Genomic DNA, 9,113 nt, shown 5'->3' on the forward strand with positions numbered 1-9,113 from the left:
TCGCTGCTGACATCTGCAGCCTCCTGGAACAAGACCTCCTTCTTGGTGGAGTAGCTGCACATGCATTGCCAGTGCCCAACAAGGTGCCTGTCACTGGAGGGCCACCACCCCTCCACCCTAGCTCTCTGCCTCTCATCGAGTTGTGCCCTCTCTTCTTCAGCAGGAGTGAAAGCAGAGAGGTCTGAGTGTTTTGTAATGGCTTTTGTGGATAAGAGGGAAGGACACCATTTGTTGAGGGTGACAGTGAGGCATGGGTGTGAGAGGGCAATAGGGGTGGGGGCAGCTTTCCCAAGTATCCTTTCCATTCCTGTGGATGCTGCAGCCTCATAATTCTAAGTGCTGCAGAACTTTTCTGACACATGTCGTGATCCCTTTAATTAGAAAGCAAAATACTGCAGATGCTGGAAATCTGAACTAAAAACAAGAAATGCTGGAAACACTCAGCAGGTCTGGCAGTATTTGTGGAGAGAGAAGCAGAGTTAACGTTTCAGGACAGTGACCCTTCTTCAGAACTGTTCTGATGAAAGGTCACTGACCTGAAACGTTAACTCTGCTTCGCTCTCCACAGATGCTGCCAGGCCTGCTGAATATTTCCAGCATTTCTTGTTTTTACTTTAATTAGAAATCTTTCCTTTGACAGAATGGATGCGTCATCCCGCCCTCCCTCCCTGATTGGTTGCAGAGCCCAGAGGCAGGATCTTAATTTGTTTTCTCTTGGTAAGAGCATCGACCGGGTAGAGGCCTGCTCAGGTCAGGAAAAAAGAACCCGACCCAAACCCGACCGAGCCACAGCGGACCCGAGCCCGACCCAGCCCTAGTCCCTCTGATTTTGCCCCGAGCCCAATCCGACCATCCCTTTACTCACCTTCCGACTCAGAAGCTCAACGAAGCTGCAGTGCACGCGCGATGGCGCTATAGTGACATCACTCGCTCACTGCGCAGACTCAGTTTCCTCCCGAACTCCCAGCTCAGGTAAGATTTTAACTTCAATACTTATCGGCAGAGCACTTACCATATGTGTCCGGCCCGACCCGACCCGACTCGACCTGGACTCGGCCCTACCTAACCCCAGCCCGAAAGTCGTACCCTGAAGATGGGCCCGACCCAACCCGAACCCGACTCATGTCGTTGGGTCGGGTTCGGGTCAGGTAGCAGGCCTCTACGACCGAGCACACAATTCAGAGAGTCGGACTCCAGACCCGAAAATGGTCCTGCCATTCCGACAGAGACTAAGGTGAGAAGATTCTGCCCAGTTTTTCTATCAACTTGTCCCATAATCTTAAATACCTTTAATAAATCACCCTATAATTCCCTCTGTTCTAATGTAAACAGCCCCAATTTTTGAAGTCTTTCTTTGTACTTGTATTAAAGCCTGGCTGGGTTATAAAATTGAAACCCGACCCCGTCCCGACCCGACCATAGCTAACCCAAACCCGACCCGAGCCCAAGTCCTTTCATTTTTTTTGAGCCCGACCCAACCCAAACCCGACCCGGCACGAATCTCCTTCATCCATTCTGGCAGCAGGCTTTTCCTGCAGCTGGAGTTGTGGAGAATCATGGGTAAGCCTGATCCCGTGACTTTCCGGAAGCAGCACTGCCCAGCCCGACCCGAGCCGAGACCGAATGCTGGACTGGGAATATAGACCTGACCGGACCCGAACCCGACACATGTAATCGTGTCTAGTCAGGTTCGGGTCGGGTAGCCAGGCTTTAACTTGTATTTCCTCATATCAGACCGCATCCTGATTCACGTTGCACCATCTCTTACTGCTTCAACATTCCTCTTGTAGCATGGAGCCCAAAACTGCTTACAGCACTTCAACTGTGGTCTTGCTAAGAAATACAGAACAAAGTCAAAGGGATGTTTAGTTAATCAGAATTTGTTTTCCCTGCTGGATTAATTTACAAAGATCTCCTGGTATTGAGCCTTTCTCAGTAGTAACACATACACACAGTAGTAAAATATTGGTTGAGCACATAATAGTACTATTGGGAATGGTATTCACTGTCCACTGTTGGCAATACTTCAGGAATTCCTGTCATGATTTGATCAAATTCAGTATGGATCACATTAAACTGAATAGATTCCACTCACTAGTACTTAAACTACACCTTCCCCCCTGCCAGGGGCATGTAGTTGACATTTTGACTATATCATATTGCAGTTTAATTCACCTACTCTATAGAGAGACTGAGGAAACCTGATATTTGAACCAGATGGGCTTGTGACCTCTTAAATTAGAATTAATTTTAGGCCAACATCTAAAAAGTTGAGATTATACCCCCTTCTAATATTATGTACAAAATTTCCAATATTCAGGAACGCATTCAAAATATAATTAAATTTAGTACTTTTATTTGAACAGAGCTTAACAATGCCATTATAAGTTCTTACAATTCAATAATGCAAAAAAGTTTATTGAAGCTCGAGGCCTCAAACCAGAAGTTGAGTACAGGTTCCAGACAAGCAATACTGTAATTATACTTCCCAGCTACTGCTGTTTGTAACTCCCACTGTCCTGCCCAGGTGAGATCGCTGAGCATGCATCATTACCTGCTCCCTTAATGGCTACAATTTAAACACGGTTAAAATGTAAATGCTTTTAGAGTGCAGATGGGAGAATCTCCATTCTCTAAACATTTAAAGAAAGACTTGCATTTATATAGCATCTTTCATGACCTCAGTACATCCCTAAGCACTTTACAGCCAATGAAGTACTTTTGAAGTATAGTCATTGTTGCAATGTGAATCAACATCAGTTAAAAAGTGCCCCAGTGTCCAATAGCTTTGAACCAGGGTGATTTATGCTCCACGCAGTGTCAAACTGAAGTGCTATAACGATACACACTTCTCTCCAGAGGCAAGTTGGGCCCTAACTCTGCACTTCCACTTTTTAAACTATCTGCTGTCTGAAATCTGTGGCTGCTGTACAAAGATAACTTAAACTGCTTTTTGCATTATCAGAATAGCAGATATTAAAGGTCAGTTCAAATAAAATTATGAGCCTGGAGTTTGTGCTTTGGACACTATCAGCATTCTGGGCAGTTTGAGAAGTGCTTCTCTTCTCAAGTTTTTGCTCAAACTCATTTGCAAATTGACAAACGCAAAATCTGCTGTGAAGCAGTGCATTTGGGCAGCATTTTAGAAGGTACGTTTTTCTTCAAAAACTTGCTTAAAGTAAATTCCTTGATATATTTAAGAGTGGCAAATTGAAACAGTTTGATTAATATAGCTGAAGATGGGCTTATCACAAGAAATAAGCATTTCTAATCGGAGTGTCTTGTACACCACCTGTGCGTAACCTGATTTTAAATGATTGACAATGGTTATAAAAACAGAACCAATTGCTACCTATGCTGGTGTATAGTAGTCAGTTTCTCAGTAAATTAAAAATAAAATTAAAGCTTTTAAAACATACCTATTAATCTCCTTGCACCTAAAAATCAACGTAATTTTAAGAGTCTACTCAAAGGGCCTCAAACAAGTGCAATTAGTGCAAACTCACAATGGTGATTAATTCAATTAGGGGGGTGCACTTTTGTGAGTGGGGCTAACTTCTAGTGCAAAACATTGTGGAAACGCAATTCACATTGGATGTAATTTGCGCTTGAAATTCCTCAATCTTTGCACAGGTTTGGCTGATTTCGGACGAATTGCACTGAAAAGAAACAGCGCAATCCAGTGGAAACTCTAGGCTATTAAAGTTAAATCTATGAATGTTGGTAGACACTAACCTACAGTGTAAATACACACTTTAACAGGACATATTAGTGGGATTAGCATCCTTGACAGTTGATAAATCACCAGGGCCAGATGAAGTGTACCCCAGGCTGTTCGAAGAAGCAAGAGATGAAATAGCGGAAGGTCTGACCATCATTTTCTAGTCCTCACTAGATACAGGTGTGGTGCCAGAGGATTGGAGGATTGCTAACGATGTAACTCTGTTTAAAAAGGGAGTGAGGGATAGAGCGAATAGTTACAGGCCAGCCAGTCTAACTGCAGTAGTAGGCAAATTATTGGAATCTATTCTGAGAGACAGGATAAACTGTCAGTTAGAAAGGCACAGATTAGTCAGCATGGATTTGTTAAGGGAAGATCTTGTCTGACCAATTTAATTGAAATAACAAGGAAGATAGATGAGGGTAGTGTAGTTGATGTGATCTACATGGATTTTAGCAAGGCTTTTAACAAGGTCCCATATGGCAGACTGGTTAAAGAAATAAAATCTCTTGTGATCCAGGAAAATGCAGCAAGGTGGATACAAAATTGGCTCAGTGGCAGGAAACAAAGTGTAATTGTTGACGGGTGTTTTAGTGACTGGAGGGCTGTTTCCAGCGGTGTTCTGCAGGGCTCAGTACTGGGTCCCCTGCTTTTTGTGGTATATATTAACAATTTGGACGTAAATATCGGGGGCATGATCAAGAAGTTTGCAGACAACACAAAGATTGGCCATGTGGTAGATAGCGAGGAGGATAGCTGTAGGCTGCAGGAAGATACTGTTGGTCTGGTCAGATGGACAGAAAAGTGGAAAATGGAATTCAACATGGAGAAGTGTGAGGTGATGCATTTGGGCAGATCAAACAAGTCAAAGGAATACACAATTAATGGGAAAATACTGAGCGGTGTAGAGGAAGTGAGGGACCTTGGAATAAATGTCCACAGATCCCTGAATGTAGGTTGATAAGGTGGTTAAGAAGGCATATTATTTCTTTTATTAGCCGAGGTATAGAATATAAGAGCAGGGAGGTTTAGGCCACAACTTGAGGTCCATGTGCAGTTCTGGTCACCTCATTACGGAAATGATGTAATTGCACTAGAGAGGGCACAGGGGAGATTTACGAGGGTGTTGCCAGGACTGGAAAAATGCAGCTATGCGGAAAGATTTGATTGGCTGGGGTTGTTCTCCTTGGAACATAGAAGGATGAGGGGAGATCTGATTGAATTGTACAACATTTTGAGGGGCCTGGATAGAGTGGAAGTGAAGGACCTATTTACCTTAGCAGAGAGATCAGTGACTCGGGGGCATAGATTGAAAGTGATTGGTAGAAAGATTACAGGGGAGATGCAGAATTTTTTTTTCACCCAGTTGGTGCTGGGGGTCTGGAACTCACTGCTTCAAAGGGTAGTTGAGGCAGAAACCCTCAACTCATTCAAAAGAAGCCTGGATATGCACCTCAAGTGCCGTAATCTGTAGGGCTACGGACCAAATGCTGGAAGGTGGGATTAGAATGGATGGAATGTTTTTCAGCTGGCACAGACACAATGGGCCAAGTGGCCTCTTTCTGTGCCGTAAACTTTTGATGATTCTATGATTCTATAACAGGTAAGATCACTCCCCAAAAAGGCTGTGGATTATGGGCCAATTGAAATTTTCAAGATTGAAATTGACAGATGCAAGTAAAGGCTTACACTTTAAAATAGCAACAGTTTTCAACCCACACTAACTATTCTTAGAATCATAGAATCCTACAGCACAGAGGAACGTCCTTTAGCCCATCGTGTCTGTGGCGGCTCTTTATAAAAGTTATCCAATTAATCTTACTCCCTTGCTCCTTCTCTGTAGCTCTGCAAATTTTTCTTTTTAAAGTCTATATCTAATTCCCTTTTCAAAGATACCATTGAATCTGCTTTCAGATTTTAGATGATTACCACATTTTAATAAAGAATTGCAACAATTCTACTTAACATTAATAACTAAATTAATGCTAAGTTGTTCTCATAATAAAAATTGCCCCTAGTGTAGGTAGGTGGTAGGGAAATATAGGGACAGGTGGGGATGTGGTAGGAATATGGGATTAGTGTAGGATTAGTATAAATGGGTGGTTAATGGTCGGCACAGACTCGGTGGGCTGAAGGGCCTGTTTCAGTGCTGTATCTCTAAACTAAACTAAACTAAACTAATTGGATTCCTCTTGTCTTCTCTGACTGCTGGCAGGGACCTTAAAAGAAAAGAATCAACCTTAAACGCAGTGCTGGAAATTGAAAAACTCATATGGTTTTAACATTTTGAAGACTGCTGTACCTTATCTACTCCAGACTTGAAAATGCAACTAAAGTTACAACGATTTTGTACATTCTTACAATTCTATAAACACTAAGTTTAAGAGCAAATATGTCACTGTAAAGTGACCATCCCTTCAAGTGCTATAGGTGATTAACTTGCTATTTGTCCATTGTATTTATTGAAGGAATTTCTATTTGAAGGATTCAAGAAAGATTCAGGCAGACCTGCTTCACTGACCAATAGTATGGGCGAGTCTGATGGAATTTGTCTATACCCAACATTGACATGTTTGTAACCACTGTCAGGAGCTCTCTTGTTTTCCTTTAATATAATCTCTCCTTTGAACTTTTTGCTAGTAGCAAAAAAAGCTCAGAGAGAGTTTAAAAACAATCTGATGAGTTTACAACTCCCATTAGTTATGTTGTCTAACAAAAACTGAAGGTAAATTACAAAAACAATATAAATTATCTGAAACAAGTGGAAAAAGGTCCTTTAATAATCAAAGAGTGATATTGCATCCTTATGGTTTCTCTGAGTGAGACAATTAATTAGTGAGATTTTATTGGCCATTTTAGCCTCTGGATTGTGTCTGTGCCCATGGTCAGTGGGAACTGTTTTGAGACTACCTAAACCCATTTCACATAAGACCCTTACAACAATCAGATGAAAGAGACCTTCATCCACATGTTATTTTATATCCAATTCAAACAACACAATGATATTTTCATTTAATAAATAAAATTGTCATTGTATTATATAGTTGCGACATGTAACAAGTTGCCTTACAATGTTGGACCTATGATATTGCTTTTTTAACTCTTTAGGTCTTTGTTTGCTTCATTGATTCACTTTGTACTGAACTCACTCATGAGTTTTGATATTATTCACACATGGTATAAGTTGCATCTCACCCATTGATTAGGATTATTCAGCTTCAAATTTCCTTCTTGGATTCTCAGGAAACCAGACTTGATGTTAAACTTGTCATGCAGACCCCACCCCCATATGCCAAGAATGAGGCATATTAATTTTGTCATACGAACATTGATTTTAAACTTTTGCTGGAGTGAAGAAAGGACCTGTTAAACAGATCAGCAGTGGCTGGAAAAACATTTGCATACTAACAGACAGTGCTTGGAGAGACAAAGGACTATTTCCTGGTCCACTTAACCCAAAATGGACAGTGATCATCAGACATTGAAGGTGGGGAAGCTCACATTCCAGGATGACTGCTAAGATAGCAGAATCCACAAACAGAAGTCGTCAAACCAGCTGGTCACATGACTGACCTGCTGGGCAACCTGGGTTTTTTTTGAATTGTGTCACAGTGAAAGAGGCAGAAGTGTTTGAAATTGAAGCTGAAGCAAGGAAGCCTCTCTCTCTCTCGCTTTCCCCCAAGCCACCGGACCCATGGAAGACAAATAAACCTCAAGAGAGAAAAGACTCTGACCTCGCAACAAGTTGAAGCATGCACGGGCCCCAACGAATTGCAAGTCTGACCAGCAACCAAAGACTTCACAGCAAACTCAAAGGATATTAAAATAGAAACCTGTCTATTGCTTCAAACTTTTCTCCTTTATTCTTTTCTACTTTTCTGTCTCTATCTGTGTGTGTGTTTATCGCATATGCATGCTAGCCTGGTCGCATCACATATTCATAGTCGGTAACCGGATTAGAGTTTAAGATTAATAAACTTCTACCTTTCTTGTTTAACATCTAAGAAAACCTGTCTGAATTGATTTCTTTGCCTTATAATTGGAAAGCGGTGAACAAGGATTCACTAAGGGGCAGCTAAAACATGGTGTTTAAAAAAAAAATTAAACCCTGTTACGGTTAAACCAGGCAAAGGCTGAGAGGGAACCCCTAGACCCCTCTCACCTGAACGTAACAAACTATTTAACAAAGCAAAGAGACTGGTGGAATCGCACTAGTGAAAAACACCTCATAACTCAGGAGTGTCAACATTATAGTTTCTCTCCCTACTGCAAGTTTCTGTCACTAAATAATTTATTTCCAACAGCTTTGAGTTTAGTTAAAATCGAGTCATGGCACCATGTAGCTTCATGTCCCTAGGCTGGCCATTTGGAGCATTTTAGTTCAGAATCATTTAAAGGGACAGTGTCAGTAATCTGTTAGGAGAATTTTGGTGTAGGATTTATTAATTAACTTGCTAGCCCTTATATTCTGTTTTGTCTGTTATTTTGCCTTTGTGTGCTTTGCACTTCACTGGATACTTCATCTAAAGTGATGTGAACTTTTTCTTTGTGTCTTTGTGCTTTTAGATTAGAATTTAGTGACAATTTTTAACATAAAAGTTAAAACTTAACTTTTAAGCAATTAACAAGAAGTATTGCCTTCCCCAGCAACATCACTGCACCTGCTTCTTTAAATGGTTTGTGAAGTGTCTTCAAGACATGCAGCTTTTAAGTTTGGTGTCTTCATGTGCCCATACTGTGCTAAGGTGAATGCCAGGTGGCCCCATTCCCAGAACAATGGACAAAAATCCAGAAAGCAAATTGCATAGACTGCTCTCTGGCAGCTGGATAAACTGCTAACAGAGGCTAACCTGACATGATTTGGCATTAGGAAGTGGTTGAGAAGGCTTGGGTGGAACAAAAATAACTTTCTTCTATTTTGTAAAAAAAAAATGTACATTTATATAGCACCATTTTACAACCAACTTTGAAGTGTAGTTACTGTTGTCCTGTAAGAAACGTGACTGCCAATTTGCACACAGCAAGCTCACACAAACAGCAATATGATAAATAGGCAGATCACCTGTTCTTTACTGATGTTGGTTGAGGGAAAGCTATTGGCTGGGACACCAGGGAGAACTCCTCTGCACTTCTTCAAAATAGTTTCTTGGGATCTTCTACATCCACCTGAGAGGGCTGACAGGGCCTCAATTTAATGACTCATTCGAAGGACAGTATCTCCAACAATGCAGCACACCCTCAGTACTGCACTGGAGTGCCAGCCCGGAATTTTGCACTCAGGTGTCTGGAGTGGGACTTGAACTCACAACCTCCTGACCCACAGGACAGAGTACCCACCCAGCCCAGAAGAAAAATAGTTTACAAAATGAGGGAGGAGAAGGAAGAAGTTCCT

This window comes from Heterodontus francisci, chromosome 26 (genome assembly GCF_036365525.1).
Source record: "Heterodontus francisci isolate sHetFra1 chromosome 26, sHetFra1.hap1, whole genome shotgun sequence".
NCBI classification, from domain to species: Eukaryota; Metazoa; Chordata; class Chondrichthyes; order Heterodontiformes; family Heterodontidae; genus Heterodontus; species Heterodontus francisci.